Genomic DNA, 14,219 nt, shown 5'->3' with positions numbered 1-14,219 from the left:
ATCTCCTCAAAATACATTTTCCTTGAAATACATTTTTCTTGTCACATTATCTGGGGATGCTAGTGTACTCTGCGCGTTGCTGGATGTAATTGTTTCTAACTGAAGTGTGGTGGCTGCTCTGGGTCTTTAGACAGCGGATGGCTGGCAGCATCAGGTAAGGTGTTAGGAGGCCCTTGACTGCGTTATGTAAGCTTATATTATTTTCCAACGGAAGAAGGCTTTGATCTCTTCCAACGTAAGCCTGCCCTCCTCCAGAGAAGCGGAGGATGGGTGCCAGATTGCAGACTGATGTGTAAATGTGTCCTTTTGCTCCCATGTCATTCGTGAGCTAAATGTGCTGTGTGTGTCAGAGGCTTCAGAGTCCAGCTACAGGTCAGTGGTCTGAGTTGTTTGATTTCCATTCTACCACCGCCCCCCCCCGCCCCTAATGTTCCACTTAGTTTTTTACACAAGGTCTGGAATGCATCTCTTTTTAAAATTTTTTTCTAGGGTATTGATTCTCTTGTGTAGAGTTGGGAGGTATCTCCCTGGAAAGCCTGCTGGTCCTTGATTAATGAATGTCTGCAAAACATTCATTCAACACTGGTTCTGAGACCAGTGTTGCTTTGCAGTCGCAACAACAGAGTTATATTTAAAAGTTTGGGTAGCTTCTGATTCAGCCTCCTCATGCCTCCAGCATAAATGGTTTTCACTTTACCAGTTTAAGTGTGTGTGTGTGTGTGTGTGTGTGTGTGTGTGTGTGTGTGTAAACATCCACCCACCCCCAAGCCATTAGATTCACTCCTGCTGTCAGTGTGACCTGGGCTTGTTATTTGTTCTCTCTTCCATTGTGTGCAGAGTGGTAGCATTGGGTGCATTTTCTTTTAAATGTAACATAAAGTGAAATCCTGTTATTTGCACGCATTCTGTGGCACTTGTCTTCAAAGTATCTAGGCAACCTTTATGTAGATGACACTTTTAACTGAAACTCTCAAACTCTTGCATCGTTATGAGTGTGGTCCTGTGAAAAGATGTAGGGTGAAAAAGGGAGGGAAGAAAGAGCTGGTTTGAACTAATGTGGGGCAGCTTGAGTCACTTGTGAGATTCTTGTAGGAAGTACAATACACTGAAGATCTCTGCTCCCATACACTTAAACCCTCTACTTCAAACTATTCCATGTTTTTCCTATGAGCTTGGACAGGTAGGTGCATCTCCTGGCTCTGCTGGAACTGACTGTACAGCTGCCAGGAGAGGGGGATTTTGGGGCTTCTGCAGTCTGGCACCAAGCAGTGAACTTCTATGTGTGGTTTTCCACTCCAGGCTGAGGAAGGTAAGTGCTACAAAACATCTACAGCTGCAACCCTGGGAGGTATGTGTGCTCAGAAAGTTTTTGAGTTTAGCTGAATGGGAGGCCCGAAAGACTTGAAGAGGAAGCCACCATTGCTTGGTTACTTTGGTTTGACATCCCCCTGGCCTACCCCCGCAAAGAAGAAGTAAAGATTATTCAGAGGAGGTAAAGGCACGTCCATTTGTTTAGGTGTGATGACCACAACCTGTCAACATTCCAGATGGAGCAGGCGTCAATACCGCAGCAGTGTGATCTCCAATTGGGAATTTTTCTCTGAAGCCAAAGCCACTCGGGTACACTTCATGCAGAGTGATGTGGCCTCAGACCCTGTGGCAGACTTGGTTTCATCTCTTGGAGCAATTCTGGTGTTGATGAATCCAGAGGGCATCCTCCAGGCAGGAGGCAGCACCAGCATAAATACCACACCATGTGCTGTGACAGGTTTGGCAGAAATGTGATTTGTGTCCTTGTGCCTAATACTAACGAAGTTAGGGTTGCCAGGTCATCAGCAGCACACACATTAAGGAACTTGGTGGTGGTGGAGGTCAGTGTAATTAGTCTGTGGTTTGATCAGAAAATTCATTACTTTTTTTGGATAGCCCTGTTCAGCTGTGGCTAGGCAGCAAAAGGGGCTTGGTTATCTTGGTTATCATTCCCTCAAGGGTGCAGCTGCCCCTCTTGTGTTGGCACTGATACTACTCTGATCCCACCGCCAGGGATCTTGTGCCAGTTCCGTGTGCTCAGCTGGCTCCCTGGTATGATGTGTCTGGATGAACACCATTGAGTGTAAAGAAGAAGGTGGGAACCCTTGAAAGAGCAGCTGTGGAAGATAGAGGTCATAACCTAGGTTATTCCCAACAGAGACAGTTAAGGTGGTTGTAGATCTGTCATCCAGCTGTAGCAGAGCTGGACCTTGGTTTCCAGCAGTAGAGAGTTTTAGGAAAAATCCTTAGTGTTGATGAGCAGGTGCAGAGGTGTAGCCAGGATCACTTGACTGCATACCTTATCATCAATTAATTGTAATTAATTTAGCTTCACTGCATGGACTGTGACTGATGTTTGTGAAACACAGAACATCAATCCCTGCATTTCCTTTAATTAGCTCATGGCTTTCGTATGGAAAACACAACAAACCAACTGCCCTAGCCCCATAGCACACAGCATACACAAATCTCACTTTGGCCCCTTTGCCCTGGCCTTCTGCTTTTCACCACATGATGCGTTCTCCATCCAGCTCTAAAAGGATGTTTGGTGGACCTCTGCCAGAGGACTGGGACTGTGGTTTAGGGAAATAAATATTGGATGTTGGTGATTTACATTTGCTGGGAGGTGATTCCCTTGGGCCCTTGTTGCATTCATGGCATCAGCCCCAATACCTGACTGCATCTTCTCACATGCAGCTGGGCTGGCATGGTGGGAGGCACTGTATGCTCCTGTTGCCCCAAGTGCTGGGTTTTGGGAGACCATAGTCCCTAGCAGCTAATGAAAGTTGTCTGGGAACCTAGTGCAGAACAGAAACTGAAGCTTGGGTTTCTCAGACTCCTGTTGCTGGATCCCCTTGATATCCCCATGTTGCCCCTCTGGTCCTTACCAATAGCTGAGCCTGAGTGTCCAGCAATAGCAGGACAGTGAGTGTAGGGTTTTTTTAGGGAATGCTGAAAGAGAAAAGTTGAGAGTGGCCTAGACAAATACTTAAAGTATGGGGAGAAGGAAGCTGCTAGGTATCTGTGTTTGGATGCTGTGGGCTGTAAATGAAAGCTTCCTGTTGCAAGGCAAGACAATTATGTTGGCAGCCAGAGGTCGTTTTGGGTTTTTATTCTGCTGTGCAGAACAGTGTGATTCCTTGTGAGGCTTGTGGGAGCATCAGGGAGAAATTGCATGCCCTAAACTGGAAATCAGACTGTAACTGAATACAGTGCTTGGTGTTGCTGGTAATGTATACATAAATTGAGACTCCAGCACTCAGCTCTTCGGTGGAAGAAAGGCCTTCTGTATTTATTAGGTTTTTCTATTTTTGTAACATGCCATGTTACACTGTTGTTAAAAGAAAATCCATATTGGTTCATAAGTAGTATTGTTGCCTCATTCTGGGATCAATTGTACCAGACCTTTCTCATTGACTCTGACCTTATCACATTTAAAAAGCTGGAAATTACAAGTATTTCTGGTCTATAGGAACAAAGAAGCAGTGACATCTGAGCTTCTGTTGATGGTCTCCTTTTCTATAGGATTGCTTTCCTCTGCTTGGAGGAGGTTTTCTGTTTCCTGCTGAAGCCACCAGGAGCAGCTGCCACTATGGATTCCCTATAGGACCCAGGCAGGAGTCTCCAAGGAGGGGTTGCTAGCAGAGGCAACGGGTGGCTCCTCAGCTTGCTGTGCAGCTTGACTGATTGTAGTGAAGCTGGCAGGGTCAGTTAGCGGAGTATTAAGTCCTCGGAGCCTAAAGAAATAAAATACATGCTTTCAATAATACACTCTTTTAAAATACTGCCTATCTCCTGAAAGGGTGAAAATAGTTTTTACTGTCTTTCAGACATCACACCAAAGTGAAAAAAAAAAGAAAAAAAAAGTTTAATAAGTCGAGCTGAGGTGTTTGTTTTCTCTAGCTCTGTTTCAGGTGAGCGATTTTGCTGTACATTAGCATCTTTGTCTGCAAGATGGGATTACTGAATTTTTGGAAGTGCTTCATGTCCTCAGATTAAAGGTATCACTTAAAGCTACTTCTGTCCCTAAGCGGGGATGGGGTGGTTAGATCAGCTTTTGGTAATATTCTGCTTGCATATAAAGCTGTGTTCCTGCAGTAGAAAACAGTATGGGATATTTCCGATTTCGATTTTCAGAGGAGATTTTGTCTTTCTGAGGCTGCATCCAGAGCTGTTCGCAAGTAGTTTTTGTGGTAACATTGGAAAAGGTGAAAGTCTTGATTTTATTTTTCAGTGGACTTTACATTTCCAGGCAGACTGGTTATTTCAAATCAAGGGACTTCTTTAACAGTAAGAGGAGGTTGGTGAGACAGGAAAGGAGGGCTTGATAAGTCCTATTGTTGATAAGCCAGCTGTATATATACTCTTAACTTAATTTCTTTACTACAGAAAGCTAAAACCACCGTCTCGGACCTCATGATTAAAGACAGATTTGTCTTAATGAAGATGCTGCTGGTAAGTATCCCCATGCAGTGATATTTCTTCATTTGACCTCATCTTCATGGGTTGGTCATGAAAGCTGATACAGATATCAACTACCCTACTCTTGACTATATGCTTAAGTACAGGGCAGGAGTCAAGGGGATAGCATTTCAGGTAGTTGGTGTGGAGAATAAAGCGACTTGGTAAACTGAGCCCCAGTATTTCACTTGGGACAGTGCAGTGGATTATTACATGTTGGTGGGAGAAGCTGCCAAGCGAATATTACTGTACAGTTAAGTGGGGCTGTTAACAGCATGACTGAGCCAATTCATTAATGACAATGGTGTATTCTTGTGTCTGCCTTCCCTTAAAACTGCTGCCTGAAGATACTCCGGGGAAAAAAAAAGACCAGTGAGAAGAAGGGAGAAGTCGAGGAGACTGAAGATCTGATGCAGATGGAGTGACTTTCTTTTGGCCATTGTTCCCTGAGTTAGTTGAAATGCAGCCCTTTGCTGGACTGGTTTTATGGCAGTTTGCTGTCAGATCAGTGTACTCCTCATAAAACACCTTCATGTAACACCTTCATGTAGATGCTTTTTCTGTGCATACGCTTGTTTGGTGGGTTGGAGAGAAGTGGAGGAAAGAGCAGAGTTACTTCTGTCATGTGGAGGCTTTGGTGTGAATGGACCATGTCAAGGCGACAAATATGCTTTGGCAGAGAGTATTCTCATTACCGGTGATTTCAAAGGCAGATAGCAGTAAACTGCCGGGGAGTTTGAGATAGAAAAATGCATTGACAGAGGTGCCATTTTTAGGGTTTCAAAGGAAAGGCAAAGTGAAGAGCTGGAGGCTGCAGGCACTGCACTGTTTCCTTAAGTATAGACAAAGCTGTCCTTTGACCCACTGCTGTTTATGAATATCTGTGTCTTTGTTAGGAATTAGTCTGCTGCTGGACTTCATCATTTTTTAAGTTAGGGGAAGATAGTAAAGACCCTGAAGCAATCTGCTGTTAGAAAGGAGTAGCAAGAGTGGCTTAGGAAAAAAACTAATTTTTTGTTTTAAGCAGTAAAATACACTCCTGTGGTAGGGAGTATATTCACAGCCAAGGGCATAAAAGGCTACAAGCCCTGCTGGGAGGATCTCTAGGGTCTCTGGTTGAGCTGTCCTGGGGTGTGCAAGATGGCCTCTGCCCTGCTGAGGTGGCTCAGCTCCAGGGCTGGATGTGTGCCTGGTGGGATATCTACTGGGCATAGAGAGAAGCAGGGTGAGCTTCAAGGAGATAGCAGGAAGATCAATGTTGGATGTGAAAGCCCAAGGATGGGAGAAGGGGGAGAATTAAGAATTTGCAAAGCAGCACTACATTTTGAGTAAAAGAGCTTTTTCTTCCCTCCCAGCTCTGTTTCTTCTTGTATGTATGTGTTAGAAGTAGGGTTACACTGGTTTTGGTTTGGGTAGCAAGGAGGTGAGAAGGTTACTAAGTTTTTAATGTGAGATGTAAACTGTAAACCACATGAGCAACCACATACATGAAACAAACACACATGCAGCAGAGATGCTCACCATGGCTTGGAACACATCTGACCTGGAGGGATTCTGGTGTGAGGGCATTTGTGTCTGGCACATAAACTCAAAACCAAACCAAATCTGAGAGCCGCCGGTGCTGGATGGTGCACCAGAAACCTGGTGTGAACTCACTCCACTGGTCAAAATTTCATTACAAACCAAATCAAAACACCAAAATGTGATGGTTTCAGGTTGACCTGGAAGGGTTTGTGCTGAACCAGGTCTTCATCTGGGTACTGTAACTTGGATCAGGTGCTGTCATGCCTGAAACTGGTGTGAAACTAGGATGGAGGCAGAGGGGACGCGACCAGTGGGGAAATGCTCTCCCTACTGCAGGATCCCTGGGCATTGGAGCCAGGCCTTGGGGATGGCTCAGGGCTGATGGGGTCTGAACTTTAGCAAATGTCTCTGATTTAAAGAGCATGATTTCTTTTAAACATGGCGGAAGTGTTGCATGAGATGTGTTTTTAAATAGAGTATGTTTGTTTTGTGTCCCTTCAGCACAAGGGTGTAATGTAATCTTAAATTAAATTTAAGACTATATCTAATCAATGTAAACTTAAGTTAAATAGTCTTATGCTTTTTTTTTTTTTTTGTGTACAAAGGATCAGGCATGGTTGCATTGGGAAGCAGGTGTTGTGGTGGTCTTTGAAACACTTTACGTTGACATAGGGTAGGGGTTGCAGGCAGAGGAATAGAGGCAGAGCTGATGCAGACAGGGAAGAGGTGACCAGGGTAGGGAGCGCTGCTGCTGGGGGCTGTTGAAGCCCTTCTGGAGAAGTCCTCAGTGCGCTGCTCTGTGCTGCACCAGGTTACAGTAGTTGAAGCTTTGACATGAATCACATCTTTGAGGGAAGGTGTGAAAAATAAGGCTTTGCCTGCTTTTGGTCCCTGTGGAAGGGATCAAATCAGGCAGCAGCCAAAACCTCAGCTTCCAGAGGCTGAAACACCAAAGGATGTCATCTATTGATTGCAAGTGTCTCACAGCACCAAATTAAACATCGCATTGGAGGACACTGGGAAGGGCTGAGATGACTGCATGTTTGTTTTTTAGTAGTGGAACACAAATAGGGTGCTTTGTAAATTATTTCTACCCCTCCTTTCGTTTATGGGACCTGTGTGTGATATCTATACGCTTGCTATTGAAATAAACTGACGCATGTTTGGATGCCAGTCTGACAACTGGTGTCTTTTTTTCTCCTTAGTCACAAACACTGTCTGGGGGGTTTTTTTACTACACTTTATTTATTTATTTATTTATTTTAATATGACAAAGGCTGATCTGACATGCAGGGCACGTTCTCCCCATTAAATTATGCCCTGGCAGTTTTGACCTCTGGCATTTCATAGTAGCTTGTAAATTATGTATGGAAATGTTCTGTATTGTTACCGTATCAGCTCCACGGAGATGGGGCGTCTGAGTTGCTCAAGTTGGTACCAAGCTTGGGAATGTTTCCCTGTTCCTCTCAAAACTCTCAACATTGTGCTATATTGCACCCACTCATTGTATTGAAGATAACTTTTTTCTGTGCATGCAGAAAATCTGGTTTGCTCTTAGCTAGATTAAAATAATGGATCACTTGAAAGAATATTGCCTACTATTTGTTGCTGCTCACCAGAGGATAATTTCAATAAGAATTTATCATATTTATTCAGCAGCAGACTAATAAATTCAGAGTTGTTTAAACAAAGACTCGAGGAAGAACCTGCTAAATGCTTACAGTTATATTCATTGCAGGCATAAGCTATTCCATTTCACTCCATGTACTTGTACCTACTTGTGTCACCAATTAATTTGGCTCTTAATATCTCATTTTCAGCACTTTACTTCTTTTCCTCTGGGTCCTGCAAGTCATGTTCACCCCTTATGTAAGTCTGTTGAGGATAATGGTATTGCTGATGCTTTCTGGCTTTGGATGGGTTTGATTTATTGTTGTGGCGAAGTCTAGAGAAAGCAAAACACTGTTGCAGGAGGGTGTGATCTAATATGCTGGACTCGAATCTGGGAAGGTCTTGAATATAAATTCTTCCATGCTGTGTTGTGGCTTTGAATAGTTCACTTAGTCTGTCTTTTTCCCCTGACATAAAACCAGGTTCAGTGTTTACCGTATGAAAGGTGCTGCTATTTAGTATCTATACAATGTTTAAGGAAAGCCTGTGCAAGTCCATTAGTTATTTGAGATTTTTCTTGAGAGTGTTCTAAAAATGAAGAAACCAGAAGGTAAATTGGTGGCCAAACAATGACTGGGAGCACACGCGGACTGGGTGAGGGGTATGTATTGACGTAACACGAGCATAAGCTACATCATCTTCTGGTATGCCTTGCTCTGCTTGTGTTTGGTGTCACTTCAGGAAGCCAAATAGATGCTTTTAAAAATGAATGCTCTTAAAAATAAACTTCCACCCAAACTGAAATTTATTGTACTAAAGTTAAATGTACAAAGCTGTGTCCTGTGTGGGAATGGGAATAGTCTGAGTTAGTGGAGTATGCTATGTCTGGTGGTGTCTGAATTTTTCTGTGTTATGGGGATGATTTGTGTGTCTCTGTGTATTTACAACTGATGGGTAGACCATGTTTTTCATTTATGTGCAGACACACACACACATTTTTAGTGGGATTAAGCACACTATGACTTCCTCTGTTTTGCTGGTTGCCATCTCATCAAGTCTCCCTCCTTCATTTGCATTTAATCATCTTTACAATAAGGCCACAGCAAACTCTCTGAAACAACATGCACCTCATAAGTTAGCTGTGAAAACGAACCAGACACATGGATGGGAGAGATGGTCTCACGAAGCACAGGCGGCACTAAGTTAAGTGTGTGAAACACAGTGGGTTTTGCAGGTTATATTCAAAACCATTTCATAAATCCTTTTGTAAGACCTAGTGAGAAAAGCAGTAAAACCCAACGCAGAAGTCCCTCTTCCCTTTCTGTGCTGGGCAGGATTCAGCCAGGGCTTGTGCTCCCAGGAGAGTTCAGGGTTCACAAAAGACCATGTCAACTTGGAAAGCTCTGCCACAGTGAAGGTCTGTTCAGGAAGAAAATGCAATGGTGATGGCAACTTTTTCTATGTAAAATAAAGCTGAGGAATGTCATGGGTGTTAACTTTAAAAGGCCACTAGCAGTTGGCTTTCTAGGAAATGTTTGCATGTGTTGGTGGCTTCTGTTCCATCACAAATGGATTTTTCTGTGTCCTAGGTGTGAATCACAATTCTTTTTCCACTCTGCTTTTAATTTAAAAGAGAGGAAACATTCTATATGAGTGGTTGGAAAGCTGAGTAAGCCATAGGAGGTAAATAAACCTATACAGATTAATTGAACCAAGCAATGGAATTGATAGATTCCTGTGCCCTCAAATCCTTGACAAAAATTTATTAATGTGATTAATATGTTGGTTTCTTAATGTGATCTACTCCTACACTGCAAATGATTCTATGTGGGCACTAGGCTTTCCGAAATCCAGAGTAAAACAAAGCGAGTGATGTCTTGATCTTTGCCATCAGAAGTAGCATTAGAAATGCAGTACTGATGCAGCAGGAACTGCATGTGGATTCAAATTATCTGCCAAAATGGAGAAGGATTGATCAGGCCTTTTTTTTTATAGCTTGATGTCTTCCTATATAGATTTAAACCAGCTAGGGACGCTTCTCTGTGTGATGTTTTGGCTGTGAGTGGTTATGTGCCTGTTGACCTTCTGCTGGCAGCACTCACATGGCAGCCTTAAAGTTGCCGGTGTGGTTAGTATTCATCACATAGTTGTTAGAGGTTTTTAATTGCTTTTGTGTCTGGATTTGGTGGCAGGGCTCTCTGATTTATCATCCTTATTATTTGTATGGCATTAATGCTGGAAGACTGGCATCGGAACTGAAATGCTGTTGTGCTGGATCTCATGGACGTGTAGCTTGTGCAAGACGGGGTTCTTAACAGAAAGCTGCTGTCCTTGGCTGCATCCTCAGCTCTGCGTGGAAAAAAAGAGATGCAAGAGTCAACATGCTGTGTTCAAAACAGGCACTTCTTATTCTGTTTGATGTGATCCTGTAGGACTTTGGGCAGCGTTCTCTGTTAAAATAGCCAAGGTGGTTTTAAATGGTGCTTTCCTGTGTTGTGAACAGGGAGTGAACCTCAACACCAAGATCAGCCGTCTGGAAATACCCACTCCCTCCATCTGCACTGCTGGTGGACAGACGAGTGTCTGATGGAAGAAGCTGGAGCTCAGCTGGGCACTGCTGCAGCTCCTGCTCTGCCACCGAAACCCAGATGCTCCTCTGCATGGCCTGAGGTGGGGTGGGAAGCTGAACAACTTTACTGTTCAAACTAAAATAGTGATGTAAACTGCAAAAATGAGAGAATTTGAGATGGTTAATTTGGGGTAACTGAGTGCTTTGGCTAAGCGTGATTTTGCTGATCTGGCTTTGGAACATCAGATGTTTAGCTTTCCTAGAAGCGCAGGGATATTGATGTGTACATGTGGCTTTGTTATAAAATGGAGTTAGCGGAGATGAACAGGCTGCATGGTATTTCTGTAGACATGTTTTTTTGTTCACTAATCACATCTGAGTCTCACTGTATGGTGGAAATTACTGGAGTACATGGATTTTAGTGTGTGACAAGAAAAGGTGGCACTGAGTGTGCACCGTTGTCCTTGTGTTGGGCAGCCTTTTTTCTGCCAGCAATGAAAATCTAGTGTCAGGATTGTAAGGGGAGGTTTTAATTGCTGTGCAGCTGTGCAGCCAGGTACCAGGAATAGTGTTAATGAGTGTTTATGACCCTTCCTAGTGCCTTCAGTGTTTTTTGGTGCAATAAATGGACACCTTTTTAGTGCTGGTTTGAAAAGGGACAAACTATTTTTGTTCGGTGGCTCCCAATTTGCTCCAAGCATACCATGACCTCTGTTGGTCTCCGTGCATTAACAAACTTCTTAGAGGTTTTACGGACACTTTCCATTAGCCATGCTATAGCCATGAATATTTAATGTCAAGAGCAATACTTTTTTATTATTATTATTCTTTTTTTTGGCTGCTTTGCTTCGATAGAAGTATATATTCACCCTCAGGCCAGGCAGTGGCTGATGGGCCCTGCACACTCCACCTCCTTTTCACCCTCTCCCTATTTTAACTGTAGTAGTATTTTAACTGTAGTAGTGAGAAAGTTTACCCTAATGCCATTGAGGCCTTGATTATTTCATTATTATTATTATTTTTTATTTTATTCCTCTCCTTTTATTTGCAGCTTGCAGAGGGCCTAAACTGCTCCTCCTCCACCTAGCCTTCACCTGCACCTCCTGGGGAGTGATGCAGTTTCCAGCAGGATTTGTGGTTGAACTTCACTTGAACACAATGGCCGTCCCGGGCCTGGCCTGGGCACCAGGGGATGAATTCCCCACGCTTCAAGGGTCACTGGCCCCAGTTTATCTGCAGCAGAAATGGAGGATTGCCTGCAAGGCAAAGCCACTTCTGAGAGCGTACGGCTCTGCTGTGGCTGTGACAACCCATGTGTGCTTTATTTCTTTGTTGAAGAAAACATTTTTTTTTTCCTGATTTGTAGCCCCAGTCCTCTTTGGTGATTTAGCTGATGAATTTTTTTCCCCTTATCATCTTTTGGTGTCTGTGTTATCTCCTGTCCTCCACTTCTTGTGCATCTCCACAATCTGTGTTCCACCTTTTGTTCTCAAAGAAGGCTCTTCTTCCAGGAAGAAGAGGATGGCCTGCCCAAGATTCCCAGCTGCACTTTTTTAAGTTGCCATCAGCCATCAGGAAGAATGTGCTCCCAAACTAAAGTTGTTTTAACAGTTTTTCTTAGATGGAACCTCTAAAAATAATAAAGTGGAAACTTATCAGTACATTATCTGTGCTGAACACACGTCTCAATTGTATCCCATCATGAGCTTGTTCTAATTGATTTGTAGACCCAGGTACACCCCCCTAAATCAGACGTCCTCTTTGTTCAGCATCTGTGATATCTCCAGTGCAAGAAGTCTGTGTAACAGAGAGCCCTGGAAACACATGGGAGCTGTAATTGCTGCAAATGAAGGGCAAAACTGTCACTGTTGCTCTTTGTGGCTGTCTTTAATGCAAATTTGGGGGTCAGTTCATTTTATGGGAATCAAGGTCACTGATTGATACCTGTGTCTGTGTGTTCTGGTAGTGGTTAATGTGTAGGTGGACAAATTGGTCTGAAAGCCTCAGCACGTCCTTCTTGCAGAAACAGGTTCCCACCACCTTTGTGCTGTAGGAGCCTGTGTCACATCTGGGTTTCTGAGGTTTGAGAGCAACTTAACTGCACGCTGTAACCAATGAGTACGTAGTTATGTCAGCCATGGTCCACACTGGCAAGAATGCAGGTAGAATGCATTGTCTTCTTGGAGGAGCCTCATGCTGGTTGAAGGCATTTTCCTGCTGGGGGTTGTTCCAGCAGGTTGCTTTCTAATTGTTAATCTGGGTGTAACCTGGCCTCTGGTCAGCCAGTTATAACCATACATCCCGGATTGGTTTGAATGTCGGTGTTAGGGTGTTAGGTAGGATTGAGCGACTGATGAATATTTGTCTGATGGCAGGGAGGAAATCTTGGATGCAAGAGGCTGCCTGCCTGGTCTCCTACACCTTTAGCTGGGGAGGAGGGAGACACTGTGTCTTCAAGACTCTTTGGGGAGGGAAGGGAAATGCCGCTCGTGTCCCGCAGGCATGGAGAAGTGCACAAGAAACCAGGAGGAGTGCAAGCTGTATTATCAGTGAATGTTTAACCATGGCTTCTGTTTTTTCTTTCTAAGAATGAAGAAGAAAATGTTTCTTGGATGGAGAACTATTAAGAAGTGCAGTGTATTACTGGAAAGCAACTGGTGCTTCTATCAGACAGCTAAAGCTTGATTTCATTCCCAAGCAAAAAGCCTTTGTCTCCTTGCAGGTACCCCCCATCACCCATTACATGCTTCTGTGCCAGATTAAACTGATGTAAATAATTTTATTTCCCCTGGATTTAGGGAGTGGGAACCTGTGATTGATCTCCTTTCCTCTCCCTCTGAGGAAAGGACTGGAGCTGGGGTGTGTTTTTTCAGGAGGTGAGTGGGGCTGCCTCCTTGTCAGCATAGGGTTTTAACCTGCAGGCACTGAATTGGACATGCATTAAAAAAAAAATCCACTAACAAGCTCCTCTTGCTTTAATTACCTTGGTATGATGTGCAGTGGAAACAGTGAAGCTTCCTCACTCTCCCCTGACCTGTCCCTGGGGGAAAAACATCTCTGATTGCTTAAACTTGGTTTTTCCTAAATGAGAGTTTACAAGCAATTGGGACACTTCCATCATTGCTCTAGCCTTTTAGTCAAGATAATATTAAGAGACATCATAACATCACAGTGTCAGAGCAAACAAAGCGCTATGTAATTTTATCCCATATTAATGCAGAGTGTCGCAGATGGTGCTATCATTAGACAGCAATCTATAAAAATGGCCCATGAGACAAAGCCCTGGCACAATTATTTATTCTTCAATTATTTATTCAGCCCTTTAGGATGTGTAATACTGACAGACAGCACGGAATGTACTGCCTAACAATTTGCAGGTCTTGACTGACTGGATCCTCCATCATCAATGGAATAAAACATGTACGGGGGGAGGGTGATGTAGCCTGGCTTTGGATATTATTTTTTGCCTGTTTTCCTCTTTGCTGTGTGGCTTTGAGGCTCCTTCTTTTAAGCAACATCCTCCACCCTGATGTTCATCTTTTTATTTCAGTTAGTTGCAAGGAAGACTTGGTGATCTCAGACTGCGATTTTTAATCTCTGTGTGTGTGGAGCCAGGGGTTGGTTTCCCTGTGAGGCTAACATCAGCTGGCCAGCCTAGCGGGGCAGACTAATTGGGCAGGAGCCTGCTCTCCTGCCAGCCGTGTCAATCTGGGGAGTTCGGCTCTCCTCGACAGTTGACGGTACTGTGGATTCTGCATGGACCCTGTGGAAAACAGTATGGGAGTCAGTGGTTTCCAATTGGATTAATGGATGAAGACACAGGCTCGTTTGGTTAAGTCTCTCCAACCCAAGATATTGCTTGCTCCTGACAGCTTTTAGTGTTGCAGTGGCATTTTCAGAAAGGAATTTATTGCCTGCCAAATTTTTACTGTTGCTCTACTGTCAAAATAATGTCACTACCATCAAAAGGAGCACATCCGCCTCTAACTGTACCTTTACCTCCCCAGTTATAAGACAAATGTTT

The 14,219-nt window shown here is 43.7% G+C and overlaps 2 protein-coding genes across 2 annotated transcripts in view; both read left to right on the top strand.

Moving 5' to 3' along the window:
• Nucleotides 1-2,465, top strand: part of SAMD12 (sterile alpha motif domain containing 12) — a 213,500-nt gene extending 211,035 nt beyond the window's left edge. The window contains exon 6 of the transcript XR_011337202.1: nucleotides 2,456-2,465. The gene's annotated coding sequence lies outside the window, so the exon portion shown is untranslated. The remainder of the gene's footprint in view (nucleotides 1-2,455) is intronic.
• Nucleotides 1-14,219, top strand: part of EXT1 (exostosin glycosyltransferase 1) — a 178,415-nt gene that overhangs the window by 15,628 nt on the left and 148,568 nt on the right. The window lies entirely within an intron of this gene.

The sequence above is a fragment of the Phaenicophaeus curvirostris genome, chromosome 3, assembly GCF_032191515.1.
Source record: "Phaenicophaeus curvirostris isolate KB17595 chromosome 3, BPBGC_Pcur_1.0, whole genome shotgun sequence".
Taxonomy (NCBI): domain Eukaryota; kingdom Metazoa; phylum Chordata; class Aves; order Cuculiformes; family Cuculidae; genus Phaenicophaeus; species Phaenicophaeus curvirostris.
The sequence above is the reverse complement of the archived record's forward strand: the minus strand, read 5'-3'. Positions and strand labels throughout refer to the sequence as shown.